Raw genomic sequence first — 19,425 nt, forward strand, 5'->3', positions numbered from 1 at the left:
ATGACTCTCTGGGTGCGACCCTCTAGCCAATTCGCCACCCACCGGACTGTGTAGTCATCCAAGTCACAGCCTCTTAACTTGTTCACCAGTATGGGGTGGGATACCGTATCGAAGGCCTTCCTGAAGTCTAAGTATATGACATCCATCCCTCCTCCTGTGTCCAGGCGTTTCGTAACCTGGTCATAAAAGGAAACTAGATTGGTCAGGCACGATCTGCCTGCCATGAACCTGTGCTGGTTTCCCCTCATCATAATTTGTCCTGCCGGGCTCTCACAAAGGTGAGCCTTGATAATTTTTTCAAAGACTTTGCCAAGGATGGAGGTGAGACTGACTGGCGTATAGTTGCCCGGGTCCTTCTTCCTCCCCTTTTTGAAAATGGAGACCACATTGGCCCTTTTCCAGCCCTCCGGGACTTGGCCCATGCACCACGAGCTTTCAAATATTCCCGCCAGTGGCTCTGCAATGATGTCGGCCAGTGCCTTCAGCACCCTCGGGTGGAGCTCATCCGGGCCTGCCGATTTAAAGGCATCCAGTTCTTCCAAATGACTCTGCACCATCTCAGGGTCTACGCATGGTAGTCTGGCGCCTTGCTGCTGCCTCTCTACAACCCCAGTGAGAGAATTGTCGTGCCCCTCACTTAGGAACACTGAGGCAAAGAACTCGTTGAGGAGTTCAGCCTTGTCCCCTCTGTCCGTCACCAATTGTTTCTGCCCATACATAGACATTGGCTATATACACAGGTGCAAGGTTACTCTCTCAAGTGCCAAGACAACGGCCCTGTATGGACTTGAGGCCAGTTTCTATTCCACCTATTAAAAACATTAAGTAGACTTAAAGGTAGCTAAGTGTTATTGAAGTTCACCGTGCTTGAGTCCCTGAAAAACAATTAATGGAATGTTACAAAAGCAGACGCATTAATGGGTTTTGAGGACTTGAACAGGGTGGAATAAAATCACACTTATGCACTTAAGTCCACCTAGACACCTAATAGGTGGCATAGAATCTGGACCCAGATGTTTCCACCAGCTTACTGAGCATTACAGGTGTGTAAAATAGTGGCAAATAGATGAGCCAAATCCCTAAACCAAGGTAACTTTGTCTATACAGTTGAAGAATTATCTTATCTTGAAAGAAACATGGTTAAAGTTTACCAGTGTAAGTTCCATTGGTTTAAGTGCCATCTATCCACATCTACCCCATGATAACCATTTTCTAAAGGCAAACAGGAAAACAGGCATTGGGGGGTTTTCCCCCAATGCCTAATGGCAAGTAGCAATAATAGCCATCTACTGTAGGTAACTATATGGGCATATTCATCTCTTCCTGATCCCACTGTTATTTATATCAGGGTACAACACCATTGTACAGTATTGGGTTCATCTGTCCAGAGCCAAAGTCTACAACTCATGGCTTAGATGTTAATCCAAGCACACAGACAGCCCCATGACCCTCTCCCCAGGCTCATAGTCATCCCAAGAGCAATTAGCAACCTTCAGCAAAACCTCAGCAGCTGTTCACAGGAGGTCTCAGTTAAGGGAGCCATAGAAAAGTGACAGTTTTCAAGGGCCTGTTGTGGAGACTAAGGAGGCCCTGTAACTCAGCAGCCCGGTCGTCAGGAGAGAGTTATGGGCTCACTCTGAAAAGTGGCAAGTGGGAAATGGATAGTCTGATGCCACTGGATAAGAAATTAATTTCTATCTCAGCATAAAAAACATGCAGCAGCTGTCATTTAGAAGTGCATTAAAAAACCTTTAATTTCCAAAAGATGCATTGGGGGCGGGGGGGAGGGGGGGGCAGGGGGAGTGTGGGTTTGCTTTATTAATGTGCTGGGGGAGGGTTGGCCAGGGAAAAAGGACCAACCCCAGGGAGCTAGGGTCACTGAGGTCAAATAGAAAAAATAGGTCTGGCCAGACTTAACAAGCTGCCATGCAAATCAAGAGGAAACAAAAGGACAGGAGTCATCCCAGTGCAAACACTCACCTGTTCTCTACCAGCTTGCATAGGCCTCATGTGGTCATTGAGCCCTTGCACTGATGAGAGAGTTCAACTTTTTTGCTTGCTTCATTATTGTGAACCAGCCTTATTAGTGATCTCAGTGCACGTACACAGGCTCTGTTTGCTTTTCAGATCACAGCCATGCACTCTGCTAGATGTTTTACAGCCTTGTCCCATTGCACTCCAAGGTCCTTCTGCTGCTCTATGCTCTGAAAAGTGACTTCCTTTGCCATGTTTGCCCTATTCTCCATTCACATTCTTGCACTTATCTAAACTTATCTCCAAAGACATAGCCATGTTTTGCCATTATCCTGAGTCTCCATGAGTGTGTCTCTGTACATTTTAGCTAAAACCTGGAATCCTGTGGGCTGACTCTGCCCAATGCTGCCTCTCTCCTAATCTAAAACACAGCCTCTTATTGGGCCAGAAATAAAATCCAATGAAGTCAATGGAAAGTCACCTGCCAAAGGCAGTGGGGTTTGGATCAGACCTAAATAAAAACCTAACAGCCACGCCCCCTGAAGTTCCCTACTGTATCAGTTGTTTTGTGGTATTTTCAGGATGTGAGCAAATACCCCCTGGTGACTTCATTACAGCCATGGAGCTCATTTCATATTATCAAACCTGGGTTGTCAGAGAAGAAAGCTTTACAGTTTGTTCTTCCTTCCCCTATCCCATTCTACTCCTTCTCTGTGATGCACTTGGAGACATGCCCATGCCTTCATGAACTATTATACGCTGCACGTTGCATCCTGCTTTGTTTATGGAGAGTTTGGGTGATTTGTGGGCCTGGTGCTGAATTATATGGAGGGAGACAAACATTTTTTACTGTTCTGGGTGATGAGTGCTTGAGTCCCGTGGACATCTGGAGGAATTATTTTCAGAAAATTAACATGGTTTGTCATTTGCATGATGAACTGCTGGATCTAAAATGAATTATAGGAAGAAACCTGTGGGGGACATTCATTATCCCCAATGGAGTGAAGCCCCTCAACTTGGTTTGTAAGGTTGCTAGTAATATGTACGCTGTTGAATGAAAATTCCAAGTGCTTTGGAACTGAACAAACCAATATAACTGAAGGCATAAGTGATCTGCCACATTAAATTCTGAAGCCTTAATAATTATTTCCTGCCTCTGTTTGCTACATTTTCTGTTAGGCTTGCTCTGACTCTTCCATGAAACAGAATTAACTCTTTTCTTACTTGCACTGCAGAATCTCAAGCGACATGAAATATAAGATTTCTCAGCAACAGATATAATAGTGATGGTGTCATTTTTTTTCTCCTTCCCTACATTCTACGTGCTGTAGGTCTACATGAGGTTTTCACCCTAATGGTGGATATCAGTTTATGTAAAAAGATACTGTAGATAATTAAAGACAGGGCAGGGTTAGGGTTAGGGACGAAAGTTACACAAAAAAATGGTTTAAGTAATCAGAAAGTGGTTTAAACCTGTAACAGAACAGAAGCTCAGTGCACATAAACTAGTTTCAAAATGGCTGAAACTGGTTTAAGATAAACCTGACTGAATGTAGTATTAACTGATTGGGATCAAACTGATTTATTAGGCCTGTGCGAAGCAGCTAGTATTCACTTCAGATTCAGATTTGGCCGATTCTTCGGGGGACAGTAATTCGATTCAGTGATTTGAATTACTGTCCAAATCGATTTGCCTGAATGACACGGGCCCATCCCCTGCCCGTTCTCCCAGCCCTGGCAATGGCTGCCCCACATGGCCCGGCCCCTGGCACTTTGGAAAAAAGTTCCAACTAACTGGGTGCTGCCGGGCAGGGGGGTGATCCCTGGTGCCCCCCACTGCCCCACACTATGTGGGGGCCCTGCCCCCCCTGCTGTTCCAGCCCCCCCCACCAGCTGCCCCACCCACCCCAGTTCTGGCCCTTTAAGAAAAAAAAACCCCAAAACCCCAAGACTCACTGGTTCCTGCCTCGCAGGCAGCCATGAGGGGGGGCTGGGAGGCTTGTGCAGAGCCCCCCATGCAGTGTGGGGCAGTGGGGATTACCCCCCTCCCCCCCACCCGGACAAGCAGTGAAGGTATCTTATGTGAAATTCAAACAATAAAGTTCAAGAAGAATTTCCATGTCAGTTTAAATAACTTTATTGGCATCAGGCAGTGAGGACCAATTTCAGTTTAAGAGTGTAAAATCCCAGGTTCAACTTAAACATCAATCATATACTATTTTTGTGAGTTTTAGTTTTATACATTGGATATACAGATTGGATAAACCCATGAAAACAAAAATACATCTTCTAATTCAGTGCTTCTCAGCCAGGGTGCCAGGGCACCTGGGGTTGCCACTGGATCTTGTGAAAGGTGCTGTGAGGTATGAGGAAATAAGTGAGGTGTTGAAAAATAAGCAGCTAAATTATGCAGATAAGCTTAGGGTCAGGTGTGCCCCTTCCTCAATGACCCACCATTCCCAGTGCCAGCCCTTCTACAAAGGAAGCAGGCATTGTAATCTAAATTAGGTTTTGAAATTGGATGCTACTAAATTCACAAAAACTAAGGAAGGCTGCCTCGAGTCCAATCAAGGGTGCCTCAAGTCCAAAAAGGTTGAGAACCACTGCTCTGGGCTAAGCAGAGACATTCAGGGATATTACTAGGAGGTTAGATCATGTTACAAATGGCAAATCTGATCTAAGGGAAGTCAGGACAGCGGGGGCTTATAGGAGGTGGGGAGTCTAAGGAGGATGGGGAGCAGGTATGATGTATATGTGGGTGGAGGGCAGGTTCAAATCTGCAGGAGTGAAGGGGGCCAGGTGTGATCTACAGAGAGGTGGGGGGTAGGCATGATCTGCAAGAGTGGGGGGCAGGTGCAATCCACAGGGTGTGGGGTGGGGGACAGGCACAATCTGTGTGCGCATCAGGAAAGGAACTGGGAGTCCATAGGAGGGATGGAGGGGAAGGTCTATGGGAGATGCGGGGTTCCAGGAAGGTTTGGTGGGATCAGAGAGGCTAGTTTTAGCCACCCAAACTTCTTCCCTCCACCACATACCAGAAAGACCCTGCCCCATGCTGCTCCAGGTGCTGCTAGTTTTGTCAGCATTTGCTTCTGTCAAGGGCTGAGCAAGTAAGTCCCAGTGGGGGGAGAAGCAGGAGGAATGGGACTGTAGGTTTTCTGGGGAGGCCTGGCACTATTTTTTAGCTCCCCTACCCAGAAAACCTACAACCCTCTCTCTCCCACCCCTCCCCTTACTGGGATTTACTTGCTCAGCTCTTGGCAGAAGCACCTCCTCCAACCTCTCCTCCCCCACCCTCTACTTACCAGCTCCGAGTCCGGCTCCAGCTCCCTGCTGCAGTGGGCGGGGACTGCCTGAATCGTCTAAGCTCTCCAAATCAATTTAGAGAGCTTTGAATTGCTTTTGACCTTTTTATTGGTCCCCTGATTCGATTTGGATTCAGAGATTCAGCCATCAAACCGGGCCAAATCTCCTCTGAATAGAATCAGCATTCGAAGCTTTGCACAGCTCTGTGATTTATGAAACTTCTGTCCCAGGCCCTTTTTTGGTTCAAGTTAAATCACAGTCCCCCAGCATCCCAGCATACTTTCCAGCCCTGGGCTGTGCTGTGCTGTCTGCTCCAGAGAGCAGAGCTGGCCCCGTCCGCCCCTCTGCTCCCTAGCTGGAGCTGTGAGGGCTGGCTGGCAGATGGTGGGGCAAACCCAGCTGGGGATACAGCCCAATCTGCAGGGGGATGGGACTGCCCCCCACCCAGACAAACCCTGGCTGGGTTCTGGGGCCAGGGAGGGGGGTTAAACAACCCTTCCCCCTGCTCAAACTTACTGCTGACTGCAACTGTAGACTACAAATCCCAGTGGCACCGGGAAACAGGAAGAGGAAGGGATGAACAACTCTGCAGAGTCCTGCTGTAATTCTGGACTGCAAATCCCAGAGACCTTGGGGGCAGCAGGAAGAGGAAGTGCACACACAGCCAGAGAGTCATGCTCTAGCGCTCCCTGGCTTCTGGCCCGAGGCACTATAGGCATGTGGCTGCATTTCCTATATCAAAGGTAAATATCTGTTCACTTCTGTTTCAATTTAATTTGTGCAGCTTAGACTGACCTGCAAAGACCAAATCAATTCAGCCTCGGGTTTTTTGACTACCTGTACCTAGCCTAAGCTATTAAGCTGTTTGGAAAGTCTGTGGATCAAATTTTCAAAGTTGCTCATCAACAGGTTTATAAATTAAGGACCTTTCAGTTAGCCACAGAGCACCCCATCTTCAACAGCCCAGCAGCCTGAGTCCTACACTTGATCTGAGCCTTCAAGAGGCTTTCAAAGCTTCCCCAAAGCAAGGGGTTCACATGCAATGGTCATTCTGTTTGTAAGTTTTTCCCCTTGTTAGCTGGCTTCAAAATTCTTCCTCATAGCTCCAACCCGCACAGACTCCTACTATTTCAGGGAGTGGCTTTTCTTCCATACAGAGAGTGCTGATTGTTAAGAGGGAGTCTGGGTTTGTTGTTGAAGTACTGGATGAGACTGAGGAGATCAGCATAGTATCTGTAGCAGAGCCCAGAATTACTTCTGTGCCCTTGTGAAGTCACTTCCATCTCTCTCTGCCTCAATTCTCACCTCTGAGAAGCAAATATCTTACCACAAACCAACCTTCCTTCCTTCCTTGATTTATAACCTGCTGTATGTTTCTAAATCCACCGAGTGCTTTTTTGAAAGATCTCCTTCCTTTATTGCCCCATGTCTCCAATCTCCGTAGCATTTCTCAACTGCTCTGAAATGTTGGAACGACAATTCATTAACATTTTTGAGACGTAGATATTATAGCAACGGAGCCCATTACAGAATCATAGAACAGAGGGTTGAACAGTACCTCAGCAGGTTACTTAGTCCAACCCCTTGAGCTGTAAGTGTGGAAAGAGCAATCAAGAAGTCAGAAAAGTCTTGCAGCTCAATATGATGCCATGACAATAAATTCTCAGAAAGGGTCGACTAAGGATAAGCAGTCCATACTATGATCCCAGGATTCATAGGGCTCCACAGAGAGTTGGCTACCCATAATATGCTGGTTCTCTTTCATTGCCTGTTGCTAAATCATATTGGAAGATGATACATCAAATACTTATGGGTCAAGTGCTCTGCTGCTGCAACTCCACTGAAGCCCACTGAATTATGCCAGTAGAAAATATGGTCCATTATTTTTTTCATGGAAGCAATTGCTGCCGTTGTCATGGAGCTGTTTTGCGAAGATAAACTGGAAGGGAGGCAGTCTAGGTGACCCTGCCATGACTAGGGGGTAGAAACATGGCTGTAGTGGCAGTGGTAAGGGGTCACAATGAGGTATGTGAGGAAGTTTGAGCATCTCTAAGACATATCACTGGTGGCTGCTTTGCTACAATATTTAGCTTACCAGCCCATGAGTACTGTTGATATATGGCAGAAAATGAGCTTCTGAAAGTCCAAGCAAAGGAGCTAATGCTCTGGGGCTGTCAGTCACTTGCTAATACGCTTAGCCAAAGAAACATATTGATCCCAATTGCCTGGAATTGCACTTGAAAAGGGCTAGGTGACATTTCCAAGGAGACACAAGATACTTTCAAGTCAATTAGAGGCGTTGGAGGATTTGTGCCGAGGGGACGTATTCACCTCAGAGGAATGCCAGCAGAGAATATGAATTGAATTAAGCCTTTTTATATGCTAAGAAACAAATCATTTAATGTTCTGTGACATCTAAAAGGACGCCTGGGGTCACCAACAGCACAGTGGCAGCAACCGAATGAGGGTGCTTTCTGTGGCAAAGCTAGGAACTGCGGAGTGGATGAAACCTGACTCAAGAAGTCAAGCTAATAAAATCGATTCCTGTGTTCAACTATCAGCAGTTTACTTGCCGAGGAATAGAAAGCGTTGCATCAGGGACAGCAAGCCAGATGCAGAGCCCACACCATCCTGAATTTCATAGTGCCGTGACTGGCTATAACCCCCTGAAGAAAGGATTCGGTGGCTGCTTTACAGTTTTCTAGAGTGTTGTACATGACAGGCCGACCTGGAGGACACGAAGTAAGGTCAAAGAACCATTGAAAACAGAACTGGAAGAGGCATCAAACAGTCACCTAGTGCAATTCCCCTATCCCATAGCAGAATCAAATACACTTCTGCCACTCCTGACAAGCATTTTCCCAACCTGTTCTTAAAAAGCCTCTCATGATGGAAATATTCACAACCTCTCTGAACAATCTAAGCTATGTTCCATTGCCATACTAATCTAGTATCTACCTAAGTCTCTTTGTTCTGAGCTTCAGTCTCTGATTCGATTTGGCAGAGATTCGGCGCGATTTGGTGGCCGAATCTGAATTGAATCAGAGGACCCTTTAATCTCTCTGAATCAAATCGGAAACTTCCAAATCAATTTGGAGAGATTTGGAATGATTTGGTGATTCAGACATAGACACAGCTTTAAATGTTTTTTCTACATACCTCTAGGTAGCAAGAGGCTCATAAATGCTGCCATGGTGGGGCACATGGAGTGTCCCACAGGATTGCGGGGGGCTCCCCAGCATACTCGGCAGCAGACCCAGAAGTGGACCAGAAGCACTTCCAGTCCGCTTCCTGATCCACCAGGGAGCCACCCTTGGGGTCCCCCACAGCTCGGTGAGTGGTGCCTTCTGGGTGTGGGCACCTGGGGTCCCCCTGTAGCCAATCGCTTAGGAAGTACTTCCAGTCCACTTCTGGGTTCAGCACCAAGGACATGGGGGGGCCCCCCGCGCTCCTGTTGGATGCCCCATCTGCCCCAGCATCACAGCATTCATGAGCCACACTGATACCTCGAGGTATGTAGAAAAAATATTTACAGCTGTGTCTATGGCCAAATCACTGATTCCCTGAATCAGCATCAAATCTTCAGATTCGGATTCGGCAGAATCGAATCAGGGACAGTGATCCAAATCAACAAATTGAATCACTGCCCCCAATTCGGGCTGAATCCAAATCCGAATCAAATAGGGTCTGCTTCACACACCCTTACTGGATACAGAGCATAGTTTAACAACTTCCTCTCTGCAATAATCTGTTATATATTTTGTGACATGTCTTCTTTCAGCTGTCTCTTATCTCAACTAAGAAAACCCAGTCCTTTCAATCTTTTCTCATAGCTCATCTTTCTAGGCCTCTGGTAATTATTGTTGCTGTTCTCTAGACCCTCTCCAATGGTTCTCTTCTTTTCTGGAAGTGTCATGCCCCAAAACTGAATGTGATGGTTCTGCTAAGGCCTTAACAATGCTGAATAGAGCAAAATAACTACTTCTTCTTATACATCCTAGTATGCTCTTTTCTTTTTCTTGCAACAGTGTTGACCCATGTTCAATACGACCCACCATCATCCCTAGATCCTTTTCCACAAAACTGTTGCCCAGCCAGTTATTCCCTATTTTCCATGTCTGCAGCTGATCATCTTTACCCAGGTACAATACTTTGTACTTGTCCTTACTGAATTGCATCCTATTTATTTCAGTCCATTTCTCCAATTTATCAAGATCATTTCGAATTTGAAACCTGTCCTCCAGGTTATTTTTGACCTTTCCTTGTTTTGTACTGCCTGTAAAGTTAGTAAGTGTACTCAGTTTCATTGTCCAAGTCATTAGTGAAAATACTGAACAGAAATGAACCCAGCAGTGAACACAATGGAACCCCAGTTTAACAGCAAAACATATGTATTTTCTTATGGTTTTCCAAACAGTCAGGCCATCACCTTGCAGTAACTTCATCTAAGCCATAGTTCCTTAGTTTACTCAATATAAATGTCATGTGAGGTATGGAATATCTTTACTAAACTCAGTATACACTGCTGCTCACCTGTCTACAAGGCCTGTTACCCTCTCATAGATGGGACTTAGGTTGGTCCCACAGATGGGACTGCTCTCAAATTCCAAGAACTTGTCAGACAGTCTGTGTCTTACAACAGTACTCTCCCAGTGCATGTCTGGATAGTTAAAGTCCCTCATTGCCACCAAGTCCTTCATTCTGGATGACTGAGTTATTCAAAAAAGAAAAAAACTCATCTCCCCCACCCCAGATTTTCCTATTTGAGTTGCCAACAATAGACGCCCCTTACCATGATAGTCTCTTTATTCTCTGCCCTTTTAAACTGGGGCTTTCAACCAATCTATCTCCTACTACAGTCTGAATCACAGAGCAAGTATATATATCCTTGATATATAAGGGAATATTTCCTCCCTTTTTTCTCTGCCTGTCTTTTCTGAACAAAATGTGTCCTTCTATATCTTGTGAATTATCCCACAGTGTCTCTGCTATGCCAAATAAGCCATAATTTTGATTAAATATTAAGACTTCCAGTGTGTTTATTTCCCTAACTGCTTACATTAGTATACAGGCATGCACAACACAGTTTTCAAGGCCACCCATAGCTTTCATGGATTAGACTGATATTTTGAGTGTTCAGAATTTAGGAATATCAAACCCATAGTAACGAGAATCTCTGGCTCAGACAGCTTTGTGTACAAAGAGAATGGAACAGGTGGAAAAGAGAACTCACACTAGAAATAGATGTCCCCAAGTGAAGCAGATCAGCTGTGCTGCCATATGTCATGGCACATCTGATCTGCTTCATTGGGTAAAATGCACATCGGCCCTTGTCCCACCCTTGATGGTGAGAGGCAAGGGGCTATGTGATCTCTGGAGCCCCATTTTCCCCACTTACCCAAATCTACAACCAGAGATCCCAGGAGTAATTCTGGGTGAGCAGAGAAAGTAGGGCTCTATCAAGCCCTCAGATCGCTGCCCAAGCTGGCTGGAGAGTGTGAACATTTCAGGCTGTCTGTACTTTCTTGCCACAGAGCTAATAGACATCCATCACAATAACATGGCAGAATCAACTCCTACCTTTTTTGCACCACTGATTTTCCTCCAATGTGGTGCAACAAAGGGTAGAGATATCTACATGCTCCTTTCTGCCACCACAAAAAAATTATAATGGTACAAATGAGATGTCGGGCAATGTCTGTTTCCACCCTTTGTAACAATACTACTGGTAGGTGTGAGGGATATAGTGCTTAGAAGCATGCACTGCTAAGCTAAGTGACTTTCTAATAAGTGGGCTATTTGTTCCTTCTATTTTTATCTTGTGCATTCTGTAGCACGGTAATTCTGCTTGACCTGTCCCATGGGAATAAAGTGTGCCGTTGGTAACACTTCCAGTGGCAGCTGTTTAGGAGCTGCTGGTGTGGGATGATCTCATGAATTTGCTCAGTCCAAACACTTCACTGTATAGAAAAAGTGAGACGAAAGTGAACATGAAAAGCTTAAGTTGACTGGCAACATTGTTATGCCATTCCCAAGGTCCTGGTTTCCCAAAGCTCTACAGGACCCATGGCCATTGGCGCAGTCTGGGCCAAGGAGTAAGAAAACCAGGAAGGGATGCAGGGATTTGCCACCTGGTTCACACTTGCACCAGCAGTTCACATTGGGTCCTGCAAGGGTTACCCAAACCCCATACCATAAATCACTCAGAGACAAGGGGTCACAAGAGAGTGGCCCAAACTGTAGGTTGGTTCTCAATCTGTAAAGCCAGAATGCCAACTCTTCCTTTCCTCCAACCTCTTGTATGCCCCATGCATTTAGACAGTAAGCTCTCTTGATATGTGTTTGCACAGCACTGAGACCATAGGGATATTATTACGGCTGGGTTTCCTACATTCTACTGTCACATAGTAACAACATGGACAAATTCAGATGCTTCCTGCCTAACTTGGGCCATTGCTTACCTCCATGCAATACTGCCATCATTTCGACCTGGTAGCATTTGATACTTAACTTTGCTCCAGGGTAAATGATAACATAAGGTGTTAAACAACAGGAAACTAGGGGCCTAAGATCCAAGAACATTGTCCAAAGCCTGCATTTCCATTAGAAGCATCAGTCCCAAGTGAGCAAACACTTGTTGACTTGTAGGGTTATAAGGAGACACACTGGTGGGAAAGTGATAGGGATGTTTGAGTACAGAGGTGATGTGTCAGCTAGCTCTAATGCCCTGAAAAGAGCAATGGAAGAGAAGGCTCGCTAAGAGATATCACTTGGCACAGGAAGATTAGAAGTGCAGATGAATTGATTGATGAGCAGCCAATTGCTGCAAGTTAAGCACTGATTAATAATGGTCCAGATCACTAGTGTCATTAATGTGGTTTGGTCCTTTACTGTACAGTGGCTAATGCCCAGGTGGCCCATAATGGAGGCCTCTGTACAGTTACCACCTAGATGCTTGCTAAATGCACACGTATCCTCAGAAATGCAGATTAAGATAGGGCCACCCCTTTTCCCCAGGTAGTTCAGTCTTGTTACATAGGAGACAAATCATGCCAGTTCACCAGGACTGCTGCAACTACCTCTTTAAGGCTTAACGGAATATGCCTAATCCTCCTGGCAAGAAACCCATCTGCAGCAGGGCAAGTTTTATTGAGTGTGTAAATCACAGGATTTTCTACCTATCATTACATGGCGCCAGCTTTCTTGCTATAACCCCCCTCCTCCCCCCTCTTGCCCATCGTGAAGTCCTCCTCCTTCCTCATCTCTCTCCCCAAGATCTTACTTTATTTGTTGCTACTTCCATGCTAATGTCCTGTAGAGAAGGAGGGAGAAAGCTGCCTCCCGTCTCTAAGGAAATCAGATGGGAGTTGTTCTTTTCAACTCAGATGAAGGAAAGAACTCGTGTGTACATGCCTGCGGGCTTTGAACAGAATGAATAAATTTCCTAAAAGATCCCAGAATCAGATGGAAACAGAGGGGATGGTTTCTCTTACGTACTTACCAGAAAAACCATCTCTCTGAGTTTTTTTACATTAATTTCCTAGCAGAGACCTTGGCATAACTGGCTATAAGAGGATAATGAAAAACAAATTAAAACAGCACTGCTGACAAACCAGCAATGATCTGAGCTCTAATCCTTCAGCCATTGTGTTCAGGCCTAGCCTGAGAGGTTGGATGCTTAGCCAAAGTTTATTCAGAAAGATCTGGGCATGCATTTTCAAAAGCACACAGGTAATATACGGGTCTAAGTTGCATTGGAAGTCAGTGGGACTCGGATGTTTCTCATTTTGAAAATGAGACTTAAGCTCCTAAATTACTTATGTCCTTTTGAAAATGCAACTCATGAGTTGCAAGAAAAGGCTGGAAATATTACAGAAAAAGAAAGCCCAGCTCACTTTTGGCACATCCAGTTCTGATCTTTTGCATGTCAGGAATTTGAAAAGTGCAAAGAAATATGCATACATTTGAAAATGCCAGCTTGGGTTTTGTTATTTCAGAAGTGTTTCTTTTCTCCTTGGATTGATGGTTCAGATTAGGTCCCATTTCCTCTGCACTGGGCACCTGCACGTAAGAAAGACAATGGACTACTGATTTGGGGCACCTAACTTGTAGCATAAACCATAAAAATTGCCACACTGGGTTTTACCAAATACCATCTAACCCATGTCCTGTCTTTGACAGTAGCAAACAGTGGATGCTTTAGGGCAGTGGGGGCCAACCATCTTGGCAGCCTGGCAGGGATGCCACAAATTAAGCCCCATGCCCTCCTTCAGGACCATTCTGATCCCTTTCTGCCTTATATGTTGCTCTGGTTTTTGCTCTCTGCCCTGTGCTCCCAGCCCAATCTGCTGTTCTGCTTTCTGCTCCCTGTCTGATCTGCCACTACGTTGCCTGGCCCTTCCACCATTGGCCACATGCCATACACAGAGGCTGTCCGTGCCACTTGTGACACCTATACTGCAGTTTGGCCACATCTGCTTTAGAAAAAGTGTATAAGAAACAGGGTGTGGCGTGATTAATCCCCTGTCATACCTGCCAACCTGTCCTGGCTAAGTTTCAGCCCAAGCTGCTGTTTTCCAAGTCACTTTCCTGTGTGGCAATAGCTAATTCAGAGCTGGTTATGTACAGCTAGTGGGGGCTCTCCCCCTGCCCTCCCCCACCTTGCATTATTACTTTGTGCTTATCAATGTTACATTTCATCTTCTATTTTATTGCTGTTCACTCAGTTTTGGGGGATCTCTCTGCAATTCTTCCCCATCAGCTTTGGATTTGGCTGCCCAAAATAATCTCATGGCACCTGGGAACCTTGTCTTCACTACTTCACTTCTTGTTTACTTTTCCAGATCATTTATGAATCTGTTGAGCAACAGGGGTCTCAGCACAGGTCCCTTATGGACCCTACTGTTTATCTTATAGCACAGGCCATTTAGGCCTAACTTTTGTTTCCTACGTTTTAACCAGCTTTCAACCCATGAAAGGATATTTCCTCAAATCCCAAAACAGCTTAGTTTATTTAAAAGCCTTTGGTGAGGGACCTCTCAAAAACTTTTTTGAAATTCCAAGCATACTGTGCCAACTGGACGCCCCTTCCACATTCTCTGATACACTCGGAGAACTCCAAATATGATTTCCATTTCCAAGAACTATATTGACTCTTCCCCAGCATATCAAATTTTTCATGTGATAACTAATTCTATTTTTTAACTTAATTTCTATTAATTTGCCAGGAACAGGAGTTAGACTTAGTAGTCTCTACTTCCTTGAATCATCTTGGGAGCCCTTTTCAAAGACTACTAGTGTTATGTTGGCAACCCTCCAGTCCTCTGGCATGTAGTCTGATTTGAACAATAGGATGCAAACTTTTCCAAATAGTTCTGCAATTTCATATGTGAGTTCCTTCAGCACTCTTGGGTGAATACCATCTGGTCCTGGTGACTTGCTATTGTACCATTTATCAATTTGATCAAAACCTCTTCAACTGTCACCTCAGTGTGAGTCAACTCTTTAAATTTATCCACTAAGGAGTCTTGTTCTGGAAGACAGGTGCTCACTTTTGTCAGTCAGAATCCTTTAAGGTGCCAGAAAAGCTGACCTATGGGAGTTCACCAGCCATGTAAATATTCAGCCCAATTTCTATGTTTTCTACTTTGTGAGGAAATGGTTAAAGCCCTTTACTGGGGTCGGACTTAAAGGATGAAACTCTGGCCTGAAGTCGGTGACAAGACCACTGATTTCACTGGGGGCCAGGAGTTCTTTCTTAGTCTCTTTTCTGGCTAAAACACTGAATAAGTGACTTCACTTCTCTGTACCTGTTTCCCCACCTATAAATAGGGCAATAGCTGCATTTTAAGTGCAGCCCCTCAATGGCACCCTGAAATGTCAAAATCCTAGGGAAGAAGTTCAAGAACTTCAAGAGATTCCCTCCACCCCGGTTTCTGACAACTAGCAGAATGACTTAAAGCAGGGGTGATCAAAGTCTGGCCCCTAGGTCTGATTGGGCCTGTGGCAGACTCTATTTCCCAGCAGCCCCTGTGGTGACAGCTCCTTCTGGCTGCTACTGCCAGCCCCAGCCCCGCTGCCTGGGCACCTTGGCCCATTTGCCCCACACCCACCACCACAGGTGGGACCTGCACGGGCATGGTACACAGCTGGGCAGCTGGGATAGGGCTGCTGCAAGACAGGTGGGTGGGGCCAGTGAGACCCCAAGATCTTGGGTAGGGTGGCCATCATTGGTACTTGCATGACCCCATCATTTTAGTACCTAAGCACTTCATATTTATCCCTAATGCATGATGAATGTAGTGGAGGGCATGGCCCTCTACCTGCAACCTCTTGAGTGTATATTGCCAACATTTTATAGAAGCAAAACATTGGATGTTGTGATTCCCTTGCTTTACCTGTGGCCAATTAAGGTGTTAGGTCTGTGTTGTGTCAGAGTTGATGGCTGTCTAATGTTGATTTAGATGATGGCTTGTATGGGATGGTTTGGATAGGGATGATCCTGTCTCAGGCAAGGGGTTGGACTAGATGGCCTCTCGATGCCTCTTCCAGCCCTGCTTCCCTATGACTATGAGTTGCTATGAGGAAGCACTATCTTTCCCATTTCAAATGCAAGATACATCCAAAGATACAGCCCAAGGGTATGCAGGAAATCTGTCTGGCCAGGTTTTCCAAGGCTAAGGCTTGCTACCAGTGGATCATTTCTGTTCGTGTGCTTAGTTCCAGGAGCAGGGTAAATGTTGCAAGTACATGGACTGGCTGTTTAGCAGCCAGACCACTGGGGCCAAAAAAACAACAGCAACTAAATTTTATTTTCTTTTAGAAAGAAGATGAGAGACCAGCAAGAGGCTCCTGATACCAGGGGAAGTGAAGGGCAGGGAAGGAATTTACTTTGCGGTGAAGAAATTCTTGCATTTCCATTATTAGGGAGAAAGCTCAGCTCTGGCAAAAAGGCAGGAGGATGAGGAGGAATCTGGGACCCTTTCTCTATAGATATTCAAGCATTAGCTGTTGCTGTTAAAATCATCCATTAAGTTTCAGTCACTCTCAAATTTTCTGGCCTGCTATGCTGAACATCATACTGGATGGTTAACAGTCCATTCTGGTATTAAGATCTAGGAAGGAAAAGATGGATGAATAAAAACAAAAACTCCATGCACTTGAAAAATTGTCTCAACTCCAGGCCTTCAGGAATGTAAGGAGGAATGTAAGGAGCCCCTGTCAAGGGTATGTGATGGGTTGATGACTGGAATAATTTCAACTATGTACAAAGGATTTTCCCCAACTTCAGGCACCAGCCTCTGTTCAGCTACGCCAGACAATACATAAAAAAGTTGAAGTTTGCACTGATGCATTTTAAACTGATTTCCAGCAGGAGCAATTTCCATGAGTGCCAAGAATAGTGGTGCCTGTCTGCATAGCAGCGGGGATTTATGCAGGGATGCTCATGCCAGGGAGTGGATGGAAGGGACCTCAAACTATCTGCTCCAAACCCAAGTATGACAGGAACACACCCATAGATCTTTCTGCAGGAAGTCTGCACTGATGCTGCTACCCTAATCCAATCTTTGTAAAGCAGATTTGAAACCCAAATTAGCTGGAAGGAAAATCACTGCTCTTTTGAGAATGGCCCATTCTCTCACCCCACTTTCACATTAGTGAAACAGCAGTATAGAAGCAAGAAGAGAATCAGACCCATAGTATGTTAAGCTTGCCACAGAGGACCCAGTGTAGTCCAGGAGTATATAAATCTTGAGAAGCACGCATTGAATAGATTTACATTTTCTTTCCGGATTCTGAGTCTTTAGTATGGACTTGCACCATGTTAAATCTTTTCTCCACAACCAGAAGGGCTAGAAGCTTACCTTTTACTAAAATGGATGCTGAGATTCATTCCCAATCACCTGGCTCCAGGAGCTGGGACTTTATGCAAACAGATAATCACCAGGCTCACAATCAGAGAACAAAAATCAACAACACATTAAATCAAGATTCTGCCTAGGAGTATGAGGGAAAACGAAGCATCTTGGATTGTTCCTGAGCAACAGAGTTTGCAATTCTATTGTGTTGGAGATAGCAATGAAATGGGGATGTCTTGGTTATTCTGTGCACTGCACCTGGGGGAATAGAAGGACTTTGCCTATTTGCACAGAGAGCAGGCAGGTAGAGAGTAGATTTACTTTTGTCCTTTCCCCCCCCCCCCCCCCCCCCTCTCCCCCGAAAAATGTAACAAAAGGAGACTACATTCAACCCTGATTGAATACTGTGTAAGATATGTGTGACATAGGGGCTGGACACAAGAAGAAATAAAAGCATTCACCAAATAAGTTTTGGTGGTTTACATGGAACTGAATCCATTTGACGGCAGACACATTTCTATATTTTAAAAAGCTCAAAATCACTGTTAGGGCCCAAAAACCAAGAACCAAAATAGGCTTTTGAGACTGAACCATGTAATGTGGAACATGCTTATTCCCATACAGTTCTCAATATGCCATATATATTCAAAGAGCAGGGAAAGGGTTAAAAAGCAATTCCTGCAGCAAAAGCTGAGATGCTGCCAAACTCATGAACACTAGGGAATGGAAAGCACAAGCCCATGGCTTTTAGAGCTGTCTAGCATTATTTACCACACAAAATAAAGACATCACTTAACACAAGGGTTTGTCAAGAAACACAAAAAAGGTCCAAAGCCTGCAGTGAAGCAAACCAACAACTCACTTCCTCCAGGGAGTATAATTTGGAAGATGTTAAGCAGCTTTTACTCTGTCCAATCTCATCCCATCAGTATCTACTTCTCTACCAACAGATGCTGCTGTGGCCCTGTTCTCAACCAGGACCCAGTTCATCCTTGCATGAACTCCACTGAACTCAATAGAGTTAAACCAAGCATAGAACTGGCCCATTTGTACCATGTCCCAGATCACTTCTTTGCAAGTTGGGGGCAAGTTCCAGTGACAATAGGGAAAAAATGCTATATCCAGGTGTTGATTGATGGCGGAGGTGGAGAGAAGCTGCTGGTTTAAGATTTTTGATAGTGTTGTGTTCTAGTCAGGCTTGAGAATAGTAGAGCATGATTTGTACAGCAGCAAATGAATGTGAGAGAAAACATCACCTAGGTTCTTTTACCCTGGTTGGGAAAGCCAAGTACTGGTACTGATACAGCAAATTCCTCTAAACATGTTACTGTAAAATTTGCACTTTGCAACTATCTGGTCACCTGAACCCCAGCCAGTTTTTACTCTGGTGACACAGCAGATTTATTTCAATACTGCTGTACCCCATGTTAGTAATCTAGGTTAGTAGTTTCCAACCTTCTTACACACCAACAGACTAAAGTCAACCCTATTTCTCCTGGGGCCATCATGTGTCCTAATCATCACATCATCAAACCTAAAAAGGCCCATGGGGCCCAGTGTGATCTGCAGACCAGCTGTGGACAACTTATCATGGCCTCATGGGTAGTGTTCCACGTTTTCAGTTTTTATTAAAAAATAAATAAATCTGGGAATTTTTCAGGGTTTATTTTCCAAACATAAAAACCGGGTTGAAATTGGGATAAAAGGAAGAAAAGAAAAACATAGGTTTAAATTGGGGAAAATAATAATATGTTCTCATGGTGGTAAGGGAGGGAGGGAGTAAGGCTGGGATTAGGGAAGGGGCAGGGGGGAGGGCACAGTGCAGCCCATCAGCTGCTCCTGGGGCTGCAGTAGGGAGTGAAGTGGAGGGAACTGTCAATGGGTGTGGGGCGGGGGAGGGGGGGCGCAGCTCTTGCTGCTACGTGCACCCTGGGAGGGCTGCGGGCTGGGGGGCTGTGCTGGGCTATTCCTGGGGGAATAGCCCATGATCTGTGCACAGAACAAAAGCAGGCTGCCACTGCAGGCTGGGGCTGGTGGTAGCACCAAGCTGTTCCTGGTGCTCAGGGCGGGCAGCAACCTGGTCTCGTCTGGCACACAGATCCAGGGGCATGTACCCCCCCAGGAAGAGCCTGGCACAGCCTCCCAGGCTGCAGCCCTCCTGGGGTACATGTAGCAGCAACAGCCATGCCCCCCAACCCTGCGCCCTGCACCCACTGACTTACAGTTCCCTCCACAGCTGGTGTCGGCCGTTCCTGGGGCCACTGCAGCAGGGGGCGGGGGGGGCCGG

Source organism: Alligator sinensis, unplaced genomic scaffold (genome assembly GCF_000455745.1).
Source record: "Alligator sinensis unplaced genomic scaffold, ASM45574v1 scaffold899_1, whole genome shotgun sequence".
Lineage (NCBI taxonomy): Eukaryota > Metazoa > Chordata > Crocodylia > Alligatoridae > Alligator > Alligator sinensis.